Source organism: Lissotriton helveticus, chromosome 1_1 (genome assembly GCF_964261635.1).
Source record: "Lissotriton helveticus chromosome 1_1, aLisHel1.1, whole genome shotgun sequence".
In the NCBI taxonomy this organism is placed as follows: domain Eukaryota; kingdom Metazoa; phylum Chordata; class Amphibia; order Caudata; family Salamandridae; genus Lissotriton; species Lissotriton helveticus.
The window spans coordinates 316,918,360-316,936,328 of NC_136057.1; the positions used below are offsets into that span (position 1 = coordinate 316,918,360).

General features: G+C 43.8%; 1 long non-coding RNA gene across 1 annotated transcript in view; it reads left to right on the plus strand.

Annotated features, from left to right (window-relative positions):
• Positions 1-17,969, plus strand: part of LOC144769474 (uncharacterized) — a 78,067-nt gene that overhangs the window by 384 nt on the left and 59,714 nt on the right. The window lies entirely within an intron of this gene.

Below are 17,969 nucleotides of genomic sequence, written 5' to 3' on the forward strand. Positions count from 1 at the left end.
AGAGTTACATTGATTCCGAACAAACATTGATTACCGCAAAGTACAATGCAAGTAAACAAACATTGATTAAAGCAACGTACAATGCAAGTTATTAAATAAACATACAGAATTTAGTTTCAGACACAATTAAGTATTCACTAAACACACCGACAACAAGCATTTACAATGCAACGGCCTCGCCTTTGCAAAAGTTAGAGCTATTGGCATTGTAAATGACAACATTTTTATTTATGTGTTGGTTTTGAACACAGATAAATAAATGGCATTGTCATTTACAGTGCCAATAGCTTAATCTGTCACAAATGCGAGACCTATTGCATTTGCACCCACACACATACACAGAGAGCCACACACACACACACAGAGCTCCCCCAACCACACAGAGCAACACACACACACACAAAGAGCTACACACACACACACACACACACACACACACACAAAGAGCCACACACACACACACACAGAGTCACAAAGAGCCACACACACACAGAGCCACCCACACACACAGCCACACACACACAGGCGGGGCGAGGCTCTGTGGTGGGCACTCAGACGGAGGAGAGGTTGGGGGTTCCGGGTGAATGGCTGGCCACCGTTTAGGAGGCCAGCCAATGGAGAAGAGGGGAGGGTGATTACCTTTTCTCTTTATCTCATGAAATCTCGGCTGAGAGACTGCGCAAGCGCAGCCATCGCAGGCCCAGACCTAAAAAGGCACTCCATTAAAGGGAGAGGTTATCAGAACACACCAAGAATAAAAGTGGATAAGAAGCTATAATCTGAGACGGAGTCATTACATTTCAGAGCGCTATTATTGGGGTGTTTATACAGGAGTTTGACAAAAGTATAAAGTAAGTGTGTATACACCAAAAGGGAGAGGTTATCAGAACACACCAAGAATAAAAGTGAATAAGAAGCTATAATCTGAGACGGAGTCATTACATTTCAGAGCGCTATTATTGGGGTGTTTATACAGGAGTTAGGCAAAAGTGTAAAGTAAGTGTGTATTCACAAGACAAGTACAGCTACCAAGATCAGTGGTATTTAGGGCAGAGGTTTGTAAAAGCAAAACATCGAGAAAGAAAGAATTTCCATTTAACAAGTTCACAACAACATGTGGGCAAAATACACGCAGGAGTGTTTTGTAATAACTGACAGGGGCGTAGCTGGCAAGTAAGATTGGGATGAGGGGGTGGATTTCAGATTTTACAACAATCACGCTGATATACCATTTTAAAATACAGTATACAAGAAGCAGGGCCCATGATAGAGGATAAAGGGGCCGTGGAAAGGGAAACGACTGCAATGTGATAGGGGTACTAAGTAAGAGAAAACAATATTTTGTAAAATAACCAACATTTGTTAAGGCTTTCAAAGCAGAGAGGGTGTTTGTGTTTCTGTAACAATTCCTTGTAAAATACGAACAACACCTAAGCATACCAGACTGAAAAAGTGTACCCAACCATTTCCAGAAAATGTTTTAATTAGGGGTGTAACTCTCTCTACTCCCCGAAGCTACACAGCTGATAGCTGGCATCATAAACATAAGAGATAAAGTTTTGAAGAAGAAAATGGTAATATAAGAGTGAACATAAATGACCAGCATCAAGGCTTGTTTCGTTAGGAAGTAACTCTGTTCACTCTGTCACTATTGCAGGTGTAGGGGTGAACAGCACCTTTGTAAGGAGATAATGGGGCAGCATTTATAAAACATATCTAAAGCGTGAACAACATCGACCCACGCTACTGTGTGCCTAGAGTGCACGGACAGCTGCTGTATAAACAGGTCAGTGCAGTGACAGATCATGTGTTGAGCCGCTCACCGACCAGTGGTTGGTGGTAGCAGTCACAGGCAGTGACAGCTTCCAACAAGCACAGCAGGTCACTCTGCTGCTGCGTCCTTTTTGCAGGGCACCTAGGATGACAGCGCTGCCCCTCTGCACCTTGTAGCGCCGTCTGCGGCAGGGCGCCACCCTCCTCCTCCTGCTCCCTCTGGCGGCAGCGCTCCGGGAAGCTTCGGCGCACCTGCTCCCACAGCTCCCGGTCTACCAGGGTCTTGTCCCGGCTGCGGTGCCGAGCCGAGTTGTAAATGCGCGTGCAGCAAAGTGGGCAACACAGGCTGGCCAGTTCCACGGTGCACTGGAAGCACAGCAGGCACATGGAGTGGCCGCAATGCATGGTCACCGGCCGCAGCAGGATGTCCAGGCATACCGGGCACATGGCCTTCTCTCGGGAGACGGGCTCCAGGCCACTCTCCGAGTCCTCCCCGCAGCCAGCTGCGACACTGACGGTACCCCCACGGGCGCGACTCACCGCCGCATTTTATGCCCCGCTCAACGGCCGGCAGACATCAGCAAGACTTCCGCGTGCGGCTCCGCCCCGTCGTTCAATGCGCGCGAGGCGACACCCGGCCCTCTGAATGGGTTACAGAAAGCACTGCGCTTGACACACAGGTCTCCCTGCTTCACGCGAGCCAGCTCGAAGCAACAGTTAAACACGGCAACCTCCGTAGTGATCGGAATATTCCCTTTAAAAACATGGGCAAGACCCCGTAGTCAAGCATGATGGCTTATCAACTAAACAAAATTAAATACAATGTCCAACTTCCATTTAATACAACGGTCGTTGATGATTAATACTCAAATGCACCAAGGGAGGTGGGCTACATGGCAGGGAGGAGAGGGAGGATCCTGGGATGGGGGTGGGAGTGTTTAAGAAGGCAGACAGGCTCACAGAGGGCACAACTTCATCGATTTTCATTTCGCCATTGTCTGTAAGCCCCGTCCTTTTCAGACTGGAGGGCGTGTTTTTGACTGTTCAGCCAATGGAGAAGAGGGGAGAAAGAAAGTAAAAAAACACGCCCCCCCAATCCGAAAAGGATGGGGCCTAGATCGAAACAATGTTGTCAGTGGCACCTCTTCTTCAATGGCTGGCCACCGTTTAGGAGGCCAGCCAATGGAGAAGAGGGGCGGGGCTTAACCTCTCTACTCCAAGTCATTAAATCTCGCCAGCGAGACTGCGCATGTGCGCAGCCTGCGCTAGCCGAGACCTAAAGGCTGCGCATGTGCGCAGCCTACGCAAGCCGAGACCTAAAAAGGAGTGCTGGTCCATTGGAAAGGGGTGGGTTTTTTCTCTTATAAAATTAACGCTGGTTCTTGAGCCAAGTGTGTTGTAGGTCTAGCTTAGAAACCAAGTTGTTCTTTATGACAGTATCAAATGGGATGTGTAAATCTACCTTCTTCCCCACTCCACCCTGCACAGTGTCAAATACATGGCACTAGTAACATCAAATAAATGAATCGCTATCCACTGAATGTAAGATCATTCACAAATCACAAAGTGGAAATGCTGGAGCTCACTGACACACTCGCCCTGACAGAATGTTTCTAACAAAAACCTATCTAAAGGCCTCCTCTGGGCCAGGAATTTTCCTCACAATATTTCTGGATTATTTAGGCCTATGCATCTTGACCATAAGGGCCGCTATGGTGAGGACCTGGTCATTATTCACAAGGCGACATACATAGCTACAGTGTCATAAGCTGTAAGTATTTAAAATAGGGAACTGTTATCCTTCACTTTAAAGATAAACCATACCTTTTCTCTCAATGGTGCACTTACATACAGACTCCCAAACCATCAGGATAGCTTCATGATTGAAAACACTGTCTCTTTGAGCTAAACTTACAATTTTGGAAGCTCTAAGCTTACATCTAGAAGATCTTGCATCTCCCCAATCTCGCAACATCATGGGCAGTGTAACAGCACTAGAATTGTGCAGCCTGTGAAATCACTTACTCATAAGGTGGGGCATCTGTTAGGCCCTCTGTTGCCCAATCTCACAAATTCAGTTACCCAATGCCACACCCCGTATTCATCTGACTATTTTGTAATACATCACTCTCTCCTCTGCCCCTTGAACCTCAAACACAGTCCAGCCTACAACATCAGAGGCATGGTTCAAAGATATCACTGAGAATATTGTACCCATCCTTATAAAGAAGATGGGTGCCTTACACTCCACTAACCATATGGGCACTGAGGGATTCTATAAGTCTATTCTATAAAAGCATTGGCAAAGCCTTAGTCTCAATTTTAAAGGATATAAGTTTCATTTTGAAATGCAAGTCTCCCTGGTACTCAGAAATTCTAAAGTAGGCTAAGGACGAATGCAGAATATTACAACATATATGGTGCGCTAGATACAACTTTGCAGCCAAACAAACATATAGGTCTGCAATTAAAAAATACCAGAAATTGATTTGAGCCATTGAGATGGCCCACGAGAGACCAAGTCGAGAAATCTAAACATTAGACAAAAGATATCTTTGCTACAGTAAAATATTTTCTTTGGCCCTTTGCCCACCTCTTTCCAATGAAACAAATTAGCTCTTTATTTTCAGAACAAGAGTCCGGCAACTTACTATTCTTTTGACCCTCACCCCGATCAAATCTTCCACCACCTTAGGAGATGCGTTACTTACTTGAGATGAACATTGATTCAGAAATTCAATCTTGCAAATCAGGCTCTCAGCACCAATGTTCACACAATTCATAAATGCCCTCCCTTCCAATTGCTCAATACTCTGAGATTTGGAAAAAGCACTAGAAAGATTTCTGCTCCAGAAATCATCTCTTTAATCCAGAGGCCTGGCCAGCTTCTCGCCCACATCACTTTTGCCTTTCACTGTCAAGTAGCAAAAATGACAATCGACAAGCAACTGTCATGATACCTAAATGCAGAGAATCGAATATATAGTTCACAGGCAGATTTTCACCTTGAACCCAGTACTGAAACAGCTTTATTGTCCGTCTCAAAACACATATGTTTCTAGATCAAAGCAATTCTGCTGCCCTTCTATCACTATATGTGGAGTAGTGTGGCTCACTGGTTAGAGGCGGCAGACCCGAGAGCAGAAGTCGGCCCGGGACCAGGGTTCGGTTCCCGACGCGGCAGGGTCGTGGACCTTGGTCAGCGGACTCGATAATTCTCGCTTCGGTGCTTACTCTAATCAGGGATCACACTCGGCAACTCTGGGCATTAGCTTGCCTCATCTCCACAATGGCCCCACCAATTCCGGGGATGCCTGGCTCCACCTTGGGGACTCCCAGCAGGGACCATCCCACAGGGAAAGCCAGGACGGGTTCCCCAGAGTTATACAGCGCCGGGACGCCCCGTTGCTGGGGCAGCTGTGCGCTTTACAAGTATACTACATTTACATTTACATATCTGTTGTCAGCATTTGACACTGTCTCTCACTCTATTCTGCTAGAGCGACTCTTCATTTCAGGCATCTGAAAACCCACTTAACTATGGAAATGTTCCTGATGAATAGATCACAGTACATTATTCTTGGTCCTTACTCATTTTCTTCATCCTCACTCTCTTGTGGAATGCCACAAGGATCCTAATTCAGTTCTACACCAATAAATGCACATGTAGTACCATTAGCGGATTCAGTCACAACACATGAGTTCAGATATTTTCATATATCAGTGAACCCAACTAATAATATCTATCTCCTAGAACTCCAACACTACTCTAGGTAGGCTTAATATCTGCCTAACAGAAGTGGCAGAGTGGAAGACGGCTAATTGTCTCAAAGTTAAATAGGGAAAAGACAGAAGTTTTGATGTTGGTACTCAAAAGACCATATGGTCCCCGCTCTGGTGGGCAACCATCCTTGGCTTGGCCCCCAACCCACACAGACAGCAATACCTCTGCTTTGACCGTAAACTTTCTTTTCCCTCATAAATTGACTATATTTTATCTACTTGTTTTGCTTTACTATGATCTATTAAAAACCAGTCCTTTCTTTCCTCACTATTGTAAGGCAGTGATTCATATGCTCCATACAGAAAAACTAGACTGATTCAATGTACTTTGGGCTACCAGATTATCTTCTCAATTGATTGCAAATTATGAACAATGCAGCCGCTAGAACTTTTCACAATCTCCCTGGCAATTGGTTTCCACTCATTTATAAAAAAAATGCATTGGCCCTCAGTTAGGAAATGGTTTCTGTTCAATACACTCTGTGCCTGATTCACAACGGCCTCCACATTTGTGGCAAAGTCCATCCATTCGTAGGGGAGAATCTGCACTTGAGGCAGAATCTCCACAATGAGAATTTTCATTGTGGAGATTTTGCCACACATGCAGAGACTCCCCCATGACTGCAAGGCCTCTGCCACAAGTACGGAGGCCCTTTGTAAATTAGGTCCTCTAACCTCAGACCTTAGTTAAAGAATGTCCTTATCTGCTAGGGCAGTGTTTATGCTTTTCAGATGCCAAGTTCATCTATGTCCCTAGATGAAAATATCTAGAAGGAAAGGAAGGTGCTTTGGAGCCTTGGCTGCCACTCATTGGAACAAACTCCTTGTAGTTTTTATCTTTCACTGCATTCCCCCTTCAGAAGTGCTCCCGGCTAGGGCTTGTTAATTAATTTGTTACTGCGTTCTAAGGGTAATCTTTTGTGAGGTAATATTATTTGGCAATAAAACTAGCTTCTGGTTGGATGTATGGTGGTACTCCCAGCCTGCTACTAGTGTTCTCAGCCATATGTTTACAAAATGGACTGGTAATAAGCACATTATTTCATATCTACTTGTGCATCCAAGAACACAATTTTCCCATTACTGATATCAGATGTGAACTTCAGGTTATAAATATTACACTTCAGTTCCTCCGCAAAACCCAATTCGATTTTCCTGGCGCCTTGCCAGATGACAAATTAGTGGTCAATCCATTGTAACTATGTGACAACATGTTCAAAGCTCTGCTCTCTGTGTGCAGCCATGGACACCTGTTCTTCCCACCAGCTCACCATGAGGCCCGCAAAACTGTGGGCAAACTAGGTCCCAATTGCAATACCCTGTAATTGTCCATACAGGTCCTCGTTAAACATGAACATATTATTTCATGATTTCCATTATCATATAGGTGTGCGACAGATAATGGAGAGGCCTTGCTTGTAAAAAAATGTTTACCAGCTGCTGATCCACTCTTAAGGTTAATGCTAGTGTACAGCAAAGCTACATCTAAAGTCATAAGTAAATATTCCTTTTCCCAAGATATATCCTCAATTTGGTGAGAAAGTCTTTGGTATCCCTTACATACAATGGTAGGGATGTGACAATGGTAGGGATGAAGTGATAAACAAATTTGAAACTGCTTTCGAAAAGACTGTTTTTGGAGGAAACTATAAGTCTTCCTGGAGTATTTAAAGCATACTTATAGATTTTAATCAGAAAGTATAGAACTGGGATCTTAGGAAAATCACACTTGATATTTATATTCTTCTTGTTCCAATAACCGAAATTCTTTCCAATTATAAGGTTTATCCTTAAATGGCTTTATCAACTTTTCTATTGCAATTTCTCTCTGAAAGTTGTCTCAAAGCTGCTTTCTAGGTTGAGCCTAAACAGCGCTTGCGCTGTTAGGCAATCTGTTGTCTATACTTTGTGGGGTCGGACTCTTCCCACACATTGAATTGGCTGTTGTGTGTGTCCTTTAAAAATCATAGCCTGGAAATGGCTAATGGTGCATATCCTATCTTTTCTGAAAAGTTCACTCCCATGGAGTATTGCCGCGGGTAGGAGCAGTGATGCACACTGTTCATCACTGAACAGTGTGAACAGTGCCGCACTAAACTGTCTGGTGCCGCACTAAACTGTCTGTGTGTCTTTTTATTTCATTGTCAGTTCATGCACACACTTCTTTGGGGGGCTGCTTTAGCAGTGGCAGCCGCTCCAGCGCTCCTTTTTATTATTTTCAGCCTTGCTCACCACCTGCATAAACTGTAGAAAGACTGTATGACATGCGTAGTTCTTGTTTTTTTTTAGAACTGCATCGGGAAGGCCTGTTTACAAAACATGAACTGTTGGAGGGAGATTTACTAAACAGAACAACCTTGGAGATTTATTCGGGAAGCCTAAAATAGACAGAAAGTGCACTTCAGTTTTTAAACAAATTACGTTTGCTCTCAAGCTTGTCAATGTAGCCAGTCTATGAGTGAGATGACAAATAACAAAACAATGTACCGCTAAATAATACTTCAAGGAGTGTGAGCCCACAACTGTTGTTAGCTATTGAACAAAGAAAGCCACATGAATAGTGAAATAGCATAAGCCGTGTATTTTGGAAACACTAAAAAAGTGTAAGAAAATATGGTACAACCTTCATGGCTGCAGAATATAATCTGGTCCACCCTCCCCCCTGTGCCCTTCCTCAATTTGAAGCCTCGGGGGAGGAAATAGTGTCCATCCGTCACAGTGTGTTTCCTAGTTCTGTTTTATTTTTGCTTCTATCAGGCCTCTGATAGTGCGCCGATTGACTCTTCTGCTTTCATTTCCCTTTGTGTGTTTTTGTTTCCTAAGAGTTTCCATCCCTGGCAGCGTATGTGACTAGCATACAACAGGAATAAAGCTGGCAGATTTCATCTTGTCTCACCAATGAATTCAGCAGTATAGATCGCTGTGGGGAGGGGGGTGTTAACAGCAGGGAACTGCAATTGATATTTCCTGGAAAGAGTAACCCCTTGGGTTCTGTAGTCCCTGCAGGAACCCTCAATAACCAGACCCGCCACCCCCACCACCGTTTTGTGATTCCGCAATTCGTGATATTCCCGTGTAACTTGCGGAAGCACACGATGACCACTATTATGGCAGATCTGCAATGAAAAACATCTTGCTGTTTGCTTTATTACTGCAGCGCCAGCGCCCTCCTTCCTGCCCTAGGATGAGATAATTAAATCATGGCATCAGAGCCTGGCAGGTGGCAGCAGAGATGCACCTTTCCACAATCCTCCTCCCTTCTACCTTCTTTTCCCAAACGCTTATGAAGCCAAAGGCTGTGGCATAACGTCTGACTTTCGAACTGGGGAACCGGGTTTGACTCTTCGCGTTGGCTCTACATTCTGTGATTCTGGGCAAATTGCTTAATTTCCATGTGCCTACAAAAATTAATGTGTTCTTTTGTAATGTAACTGGTGCTCATGTGAAGCACTCCAATACCTTTGGGTTGAGACCCGCTATATGAAAACTGTGGGAATGAAGGACAAAAAATAGCCAATAGGGTGCAGGGCTTCAAATAAGGTGCTTGGAATGCTGACTTTCTGGGGGGGGACGTTACAGCTGGATAACAAAAAGATGCTGTTTTATTCTGCTTCTGAAAGAATGGACATCTATCATGATGTTAAGTTGTGCAGAAAAAATTCCAAACTGTCATTCCGACTGGCTTCCAACTGCCTTGGAGAGTTCACCCGCCAGTCAGAATGTGGCCAGTAATCCCAAGGGTGGTCTTTCCGCCCTGAGGATTATGATGTCTGGTTTTCGACAGCCTTTCCCTGCCAGTCTTTTCAACACTGAAAGGCTGTTGGAAATCGACTTTGGGTGCCCCCAGCAAGGCTCCCTTGAGTGCTCTGCCTAAGGTTGTAGGCCGAGGGGGCACGTATGGTGCCCCCCTGTTGATCACTGCACCCTATGGCAAGCAGCTTGAGGTTCCTGCCACGGGGAGCAGGGATGAACTGCACCTCCTATTTGACAATGGGAGAACCCATTCCAGCCGTAATACATGCTCTCATTTTAAAGCATAGGAATATGATCGAACAGTGTTGCATCCTAATTAGTCGGTTGGGACCGCCAACCGGGTGTCGGTCAATCCCATGAACAAGATGATGTTGGGCAGAGGAAAATCCACCCGACATCTTATTAGGGCCCTTAGTGTTTTTTCCGACTTAAAGAGACTAAGGGTCGTCAATATTACGAATAGCGATTACCTACTCATGATTTTCTGTAAATCTTGATTAGGTAATCAAGCTACCTCATTAAAATTAAAGAGGTAGGTTGCAATTCGTGACCCATTAGGAATCACTAAAATCACTGGGATGGTGGCCTTGTTGGGGTCAGCAGACCACCATGTCCGTGATTGCTTTTAAATAAGGCAATCTTTTTTTTTATGCATTTAATTTTCCTTGAAGAAAAACAGGCTGCATTTAAAAGAAACAAAAAAAATATTTTCATTTTCCAAGAGCAGGCAGAGGTCCATGGGACCACTGTCTGCTCTTAAACAAGCATTTGCAATGAAATAGGTCTCGCATTTCCAAGAGTTTAAGCCATTGGCATTGTAAATGACATTGCCTTTTATTTGTGTGTGGTTTTTTTTTTTAAACCTGCAAGGGGTGTGCAATCACGCCCTTTGTACTTGCTTATGAGAAGCAAGGCTGGCAGTAAAAGAGGTGCAGCTACTGCCAGCTTTGCTTCTCGTAAGCAACAACTATAAGTACAAAGTGTGAGTTTACGCACCTCTTGCAGGTTTTCAAAACCTCTCTCTATGCCAGAACAACCTCCCATCTCCTCAATGACTACAGACTGTACAGAACACCTCAGCTAGACTCATCCTCTACCTCCCCAAATGGACCAACATCACCCTCCACCTCAGAAGCCTCCACTGGCTCCCCGTCCAGATGAGATGCCAGTTCAAGTTGCTAACCCACACCTACAAGGCCCTCCACAACACTGGACCCTCCTACATTAACCACAGACTGATCTTCCACTAGCTGACCAGACATCTCCAGTCTGCCTCCCCTGCCCTCACACATGTCCTCCACAGCCAGCAGAGCCACAGCGGGGGTCAATCTTTCCCCATACTTAACTACCAACTCTATTTAACGTCCTCTCACCACACCTTTGAACCTCCCCCTCGACCCCAACTTCAAGAAGGGACTCAAGACTTGGCTCTTCGATTAAAGCTCTCCCTCCTTTAGCACTTGGATACCCCCTGGGGTGATAAGCCATGCCATACAAATACCGATTGATTAATTGAAGTGACCATACTCTAAGTACAATGAAAAACAAAAGATATTGCTGAAGATATGATGAATGCTCAATATATGTTAAGCAATGCAGGCTTAAGTGGATTTAGGTGGTCTTAGATCATGAGACTTGATGAATACTGACATCCCTAGAGCAGATAACTTAACCAACTGAGCCACCTTACCAGCTGATATGTTTTACAAGAAGATATTAACTTTAAAATAGCTCAGAGGGTTAACCATACTATAGAGAAAGTCAATAGGCAACTTGAAGGTCACTGTTTCAAATTTTACTGAGGTCAATATAACTATAGATCCTTCTAAAGTGAGTTCAGTACGATGGGTACTAACAGAACATATTTATTGCAGTCCTGCTTAACAGCAATGGCTAGAGCAGCAATGCCGTTTGAAAACAAGAACAAATGCTTTGTGTATACAGTTATGCATGTGGAAATTGGTCCTGCAAACTGGTCCTTCAAACTGGCTACCACTTTTTCTCACAGGCAATGCTCAAAGTCTTGATTTCAAACACGGTAACAAAACAATAAGGTGCCTACTCACATAACGTAGTATTTTGTATAGTAATGTAAATGTATGTAAATGTAGTTGAGCTTATATAGCGCACAGCTACCCGCAGTGGGTTTCCCGGCGCTTGCTTAGGGAACCCTTCCTGGTATTCCCCTGTGAGATAGCAGGGTATCCACAAGGTGAAAGTCAGGCATCCCGCCGCGAGGGGCTGTTGTGGAGATTAAGCAAGCTATTGCCCAGAGTCGCAGAGTGTGAACCCGTGAGTCGAGGAGGCACCGGGGCGAGAATTATCGAGTCCGTGGAATTTTTAGCCCAAGACCCCGCCGAGGCGGGGAATTGAACCCTGGTCCAGGACCGATCTCAGCTTCCGGGTCTGCTGCCTCTAACCCCTGAGCCACACTTCTCCACTAGTAATCTTTTGCGTACTCTTACATGCCTTTGTGAATTGTACCCAGCACATCTAAAATTTGTATAAGGTGGGAATATTCTGTGAATATTCATTTACAATTATTCCAATTAGAAATGACTGAGCCCTCTTTGTGCTTTTACTATTAGGTTTCAGGGAGAATTCCCGAAGGCACGTGTGATTATGTAAAAGAGTACTCCTGTTGCAGTACTTTGTGTAGTCATATGTGGATTAGCCCATAAATGTTTGTAATTTGAATGCATTGCACTGGTTAGGTTTTCAATGTATCATGTCAAATGTATTATGGGTAGCAGCCCTTGATATTTGCACTATATAATCTACTAGCTATCATGTTGCTTCCTGGTTTCAGTTATTCTGTATTTATAGATTTGCCAAGTATCATAGGCTTTACCATTAGTTTTATTGGAAGAGACTCTTATAAAGGGTTGGTAGTTAGGCCTCTCAGTTCATGTACCTCTAGACATCCACTGACCTTTTCAGTGGGGTCTGGAACATTTGAAAGTGGTGGGGCATAAAAAGTTGGCTATGACTTTTAGGTAGTAAGCGAAGCGAGCAAGCTTAAAAGAGAAATGTGGGGTCCAGGGTGGGTACTCTTTCTGAGAAGAAAATTAAAAAATACTGACAAATAGTGCATTTGAAAGTAAATTAATTTCTTCAGAAAGCAAGGTTTACAAAGCAGTGGGAACTTATAGTCTTGAAACATTAAACAGATATAATGTGCAAATTGTTCAGGCCCTTTAAAGTGTGTACTTGCCAAGTGTCTTGCAATGCATGTGGCATCAACTTTGGAAGAAAATGCTCTAAACAGGCTTCTGAAAGATAGAAATATGTGCAGACTGGTTTTTAAATGAGATGAAAAAAGTGGGGGCTCTCTAAAAGGGAACATGTGAAATACATTTTGGTGATTCCAACAGTGTGCCACCCAACCAGTGTTAGAAATAACCCTGGGCGGGCAACTTCGCTACGCCCACAAAGTGGGCGTAGTGTTGCCTACTTCACCCTTTGCAAAGTAGGCGAAGCAGGCAACACTACGCCCACTTCTTAAGCGTAGCGAAGTTGCCCGCCACCCACCTCCCTCCCGCCCTCCCTAAATGCTTAATTGACATTATAAATGAATTATAAAACCACTTACCTTGTCTGCCGCGTCCCCGGGGCTCCCTCTTGTCATCGTGCCACCGGCGCCACCGGCGCCGCCGTCTTAGATACTAATGCGCATGCGCGGGCGGCCGTGCATGCGCATTAGTATCCAAGATGCGCGCGCCGGCGGCGCGATGACGAGAGGGAGCCCCGGGGACACGGCGGACAAGGTAAAAAGGTTTTAAAATTCATTTATAATCTCATTTAAGCATTTAGGGAGGGCGGGAGGGAGGCGGGAGGGAGGTGGGTGGCACGTAGTGGGGCTACGCGAAGCGCATGAGTGGGCGTAGTTTTTTGCCCACTTCGCGTAGCTTCGCGAAGCCCCACTACGCCCACTACGCCCACCGTTAGTTAGAAATAGCGGTATGTAATTGGCAGAGGTATGTACCTTGTCCAAGTATGGTCCCTTGTTTCTAGTCAGGATAAGGGAGTTACACACTTTAGATAACCCCTGCTTTCCCCACTTGGTTGCTAAGCAGACAGGTTTATCCAAAAGGCAATGTGTAAAGTGTTTGCACCCAGACACAGAGTAACACAGAGAAAACGTTACAAATGGACACCACATCAGTATAGAAAACTAAAGTATCTTTATCCAAACAAAACAAGACCAAAATAACAAAACTCCAATATACACAGTTTCAAGCAATTCCGTCTCTTGTAGACTATGAATGTGTGATTTTACACAATGTATCTCAAATGCATCAGAATTCACAAGGCCAAACAGCCGCAGCAGAGAAGGGAATGTTAAAAAACACAGCGAAGCGTCAGTTCCTGAGTCCTTGGGGAGGCGATGCAACAGTTCTGCTGTACGCAGGAGAAGGGATACGTTGAAGCTGAACTGCAGGGGGAAGTAGTGTGTTGATTCCAAGACAGTCTGCAGGTGATGTGCTAGAAAACTTGTCTTCGTGCTGGAGGTCGATGTGGCAGCGACAAATTGGCGCTCCGTTTATTTCTTCAGCCGCAATTCTGCGATCCGTCGATTCTTTCAGCTGTGTTGGAGTCGGTGCAGTAATCTCGGACTCCGGAGATCTTTGCACAGATATTTCAGCCACTGGCAGTTGCTGAGTCAATCCTTCGGCTGCACAGCAGGAGAGCATGGAAATTTCTCCCGCCCTGCAGTGCTGCGTCTGAAATCAGTCGCTGGAAGGGCGATGTATTGATTTTCTTCATCTCTTAAAGTTCTTTCAGCTTCCAGCAACAGGAACAACCTTCACGGGCCCAGACCTGGAACAGGCACCTCCAGTCAGTTCAGAACTCCCAGCAGTGGAGTTGAAGGAAGATGGCACTGAAGTATTTGTGTCTATGAGACTTCCGAACAGTAGGCAAGCACACACAAGCCCTTGGAGAGTCTTCTCAAGCAGGTTCACATCAAAGTTCCAGTCTTTGTCTTCTCCTTGGCAGAAGCAGCAACTTCAGGCCAAACCAGCATACAACACACAGAAAAGGGTTAGTACTCCTTCTCACAGCTCTTCAACTCTTCTCCTTGGCAGAGGTTCCTCTTGATTCCCGAGGTGATCTAAAGTTCAGGGGTTTTAGGTCTAATATTTATACTCCATTTTCTCTTTATAGTCTTTGTTGCAAGAGTCACTGAGCTTAGTAAAAACTAGCTCTGTCTTCCCTGGTCCAGCTTCGTTACAGGAGGTGGAGACAACATTGTGCCGAGCAGACACAACCTATTTATGTGCTAGTGAAAACTCCTCCCATCACTTAAATTTGGATTAACTTCTATTCAGCCTGGCTATGAACCACTCAGGAAAGGCAGGGCACATCTCAACCCCATCTTGTGACTGTCTAGAGTGAATGCACATCCTCAGCTCAGTGGCATTTTCAAACACACTTTAAACACCACCTTCACTAAAAGATGTGTTATTAGATTCTGAGTTCAAAGAGCCTTAACTCCAAATCTCCAGCTTTTCAAAGTTGTAAGTTACACATATAAAATGTTACAGTGCAGCTCCAATGATAGCCTATGGGAGAGCAAGTCCTTGCAATAGAGAAAACAAAATACACAGCATTTCACTCCCAGGAATATAAAACACACCAGTACATGTCCTACCTTTCATACACACTGCACCCTGCCCATGGGGGAACTTTGGGCCTACCTTAGGGGTGACTTACATGTAAGAAAAGGGCAGGTTAGAGCCTGGCAAGTAGGTGTACCTGCCATGGTTGACATGGCAGTTTAAGGCTGAGCATGCAGATACTGCAGTTGCAGGTCTGGGACACATTTAAAAGGCTACTGGTGTGAGCGACACAATCAGTGCTGTAGCCCCACTGGTAGCATTTGATTTATGGTCCCTGAGCACACACAGTGCACTTAACTACAGACTTACCCATAAACCAACTATGCCAATCATGGATTACCAATCATAGAAGCACTTGCACTTTGACACTGCTCCGCAATGGCAAAGTAGCCAAAGCATCTAAGCCAGCAAAAACAAAAACCAGTACACATTCAGAAAATGCAGGAGTTAGAGGCAAAAATTCAGGGGAAACCACACCAAGGATGCCAAGTCTAACAACCGGTATTTTGATTGGCGTTGTCAATGGTTATTAGCTGGTTAAGATAATATAAATAAATACTATTGGGAATGTTTCAATTCTGAAATTGTGAGACTGTGAATTAATTATTATTGAGACCCGTTGAAGGAGTATTGACCTTCAGTTATGTGTGCTTTATGTTAGATACGCATGTCCTTTTTGTCTGCACCTCTCATCCATCTGCACATTTTCAACCTCTTCTCTTTCCTCCTCAGCATCCTCTTTTTCACTCTCCACCAAAGCACTTCCTTGCCTCTCCCTCATTTCACCATCCCCAAACAGACACTACACTCACCCACATTTAAGTAATTTATTTCCTTTTGCTTTTGCCTTGTAAATATGTTGACATCTGTGTGCCCCTTAAAACACATTTACATAGAATTTCAATTGCAACTGGAATACATGAAAATTGTTCTGTATGCTCTGCAGAGACACCAACCCTCTGACGGGCACTTTGCTTTGCCTTCAGCCTCAGTCAGCACTAGCTCTCTCAATCATAGCCTCTCATAAACAGCTGTCAACACACAAAGTATGCACTACGCACGAATAAGATACACGAAAAAACATACAGAAACATAACATAATGAAATAGCTAACTTTCTTGGAGAATGCAAGATTAAGTAAAGCATGTGAAATAAGAGCGAAACTAAGGGCCATATGTATGAACATATTTTCCCATAGACACAGAATGGGTAAAACCCTTTGATATATCTGGCCCTAAATCACTGACATGCATTACCTTAAAGTTTTTTAATGCTCATTGTTCGTAAATGAATCCATGTTTTTGACATTGTTAACTTAAGGGCAAGAAACAGGGTCAGTTTTAATATCATACATCAGATAACTGTCTACTGTAAGCACATATTTCTCACTTTGTGCTTGATACAGATATTTGGATCAACTTCGCAAGGGAACAAGAAAAATGCTCCTCTTTTGGATCAATTTCGCGGGGGAACAAATACCACAGATCTACTTCTAAAGGGGCCAGCGACCTGCAGCTAGGGCATGGGGTGTCATAGTGGGGGAGGTTAATATGACAATGGATCTCAGCACAATATACTTAACACATGATTAGCATTCTTACCATTACCGAGGACAAGGCACTAAATCAGACATACTTACATTCACTCATACGTATGACAAACGGAAATGGGTGGGATCTAAGCCTGTGAATGACGGACATCTGGAATTGTGCAGGGATAAAGTCACTGGCCTACAGTGCATACCACCATAGCCCACAATGGCAATGAAAGGCTTTAATAAAGGTAAGCCCTGCGTCGTGCTGCACAGTGTAGAAAATTGATTTGCTGCCTGGCTTCTGTTTCCTTCTTCAGAGTGAGGTGGGGCAGGCAGCATGGGTCAGACAGCCCAGACTTAAATACATGAATTTGTTTAGAAATATAATGTTATCTCTAAATAAATTAATCTATTTAATATTTTTTTTATATAAATGTGTAGGAATATAAGAGGGGTGCAGTCCCAGAGCCTGATTGGAGAAACCGCTTTTGGCCCTTTTCATCCTACTTAAAGCACTGAAAGTGATATTGTACGATGAAGTTGCAATTTACATGCCAGTATATTTCCTCTTTGATTTCCAGTATGTTAACATTGATTCTTTCAGTTGTCTTTCAATATGAAACATGAGAGCATTTTATACATTCAGAAATGTACCATTTAAAATGTTTTCCTAGAGCTACACTTTCTCCAATGACATGAATGCTTTTGTGCTCCTAAACCGCCAGGACAAATATGGGCACCCTCATATATCTTTGAGCTATTAATGTTCCCAGGAAGATCAAAACCTAAAAAGACATATTCTGTAACCAGTCAGTTAGTCCCAAAACTTTATTCTGCCAATCATGGCCATAAAAGTACAGATGATAAAAACGTTTCATAAACATACCAGCATTACAGATTTCGGACACATAAGAGGACAGGGGATAAAATACAGTTAGTTTCACATAACACAGTACATAGAAGACATGGCAAAAACAAAATACTTAAAACATATATGAAAAAAGCCTGGTGGGTCTCAGATTAACGATAAAAAAATTGAAAAAGTAAAAAATGAGGTAAAATCCTAAAATACTGCTATGAAAGGATAAAGGTGGTACATTCAGCCATATTTGTATCTAAACCCCCAGTGGAAGGGAGGCACATTTTCCCACTGCCTCTGTAAGCAAGGTTGTATCAATGTATTATGCACATTAGGTTTCAATAATTTTTTGATGTTAGCCACACTTTTGGATTTTACTAAAATTACATCTATCATAGATCTACGTGTTGGGTTTTCAACCAGCCCTCTTCATCCATTGCTTTGGGTTGTGTCATTCATCCTTTTCTTCTACCCACTACAGGATGAAACATGGGGCAATGGATCAGCTCAACACAGCCATTGGCTAAATTCATTGTGAGTGATGACATTTTGCCTTCCTATAAGGATAACACCTACACAAAGTAGCTTTAAACATACATACGTGAAGTGCACCCCACAAATTCCAGAAATTTCCACAAAGAGTTAG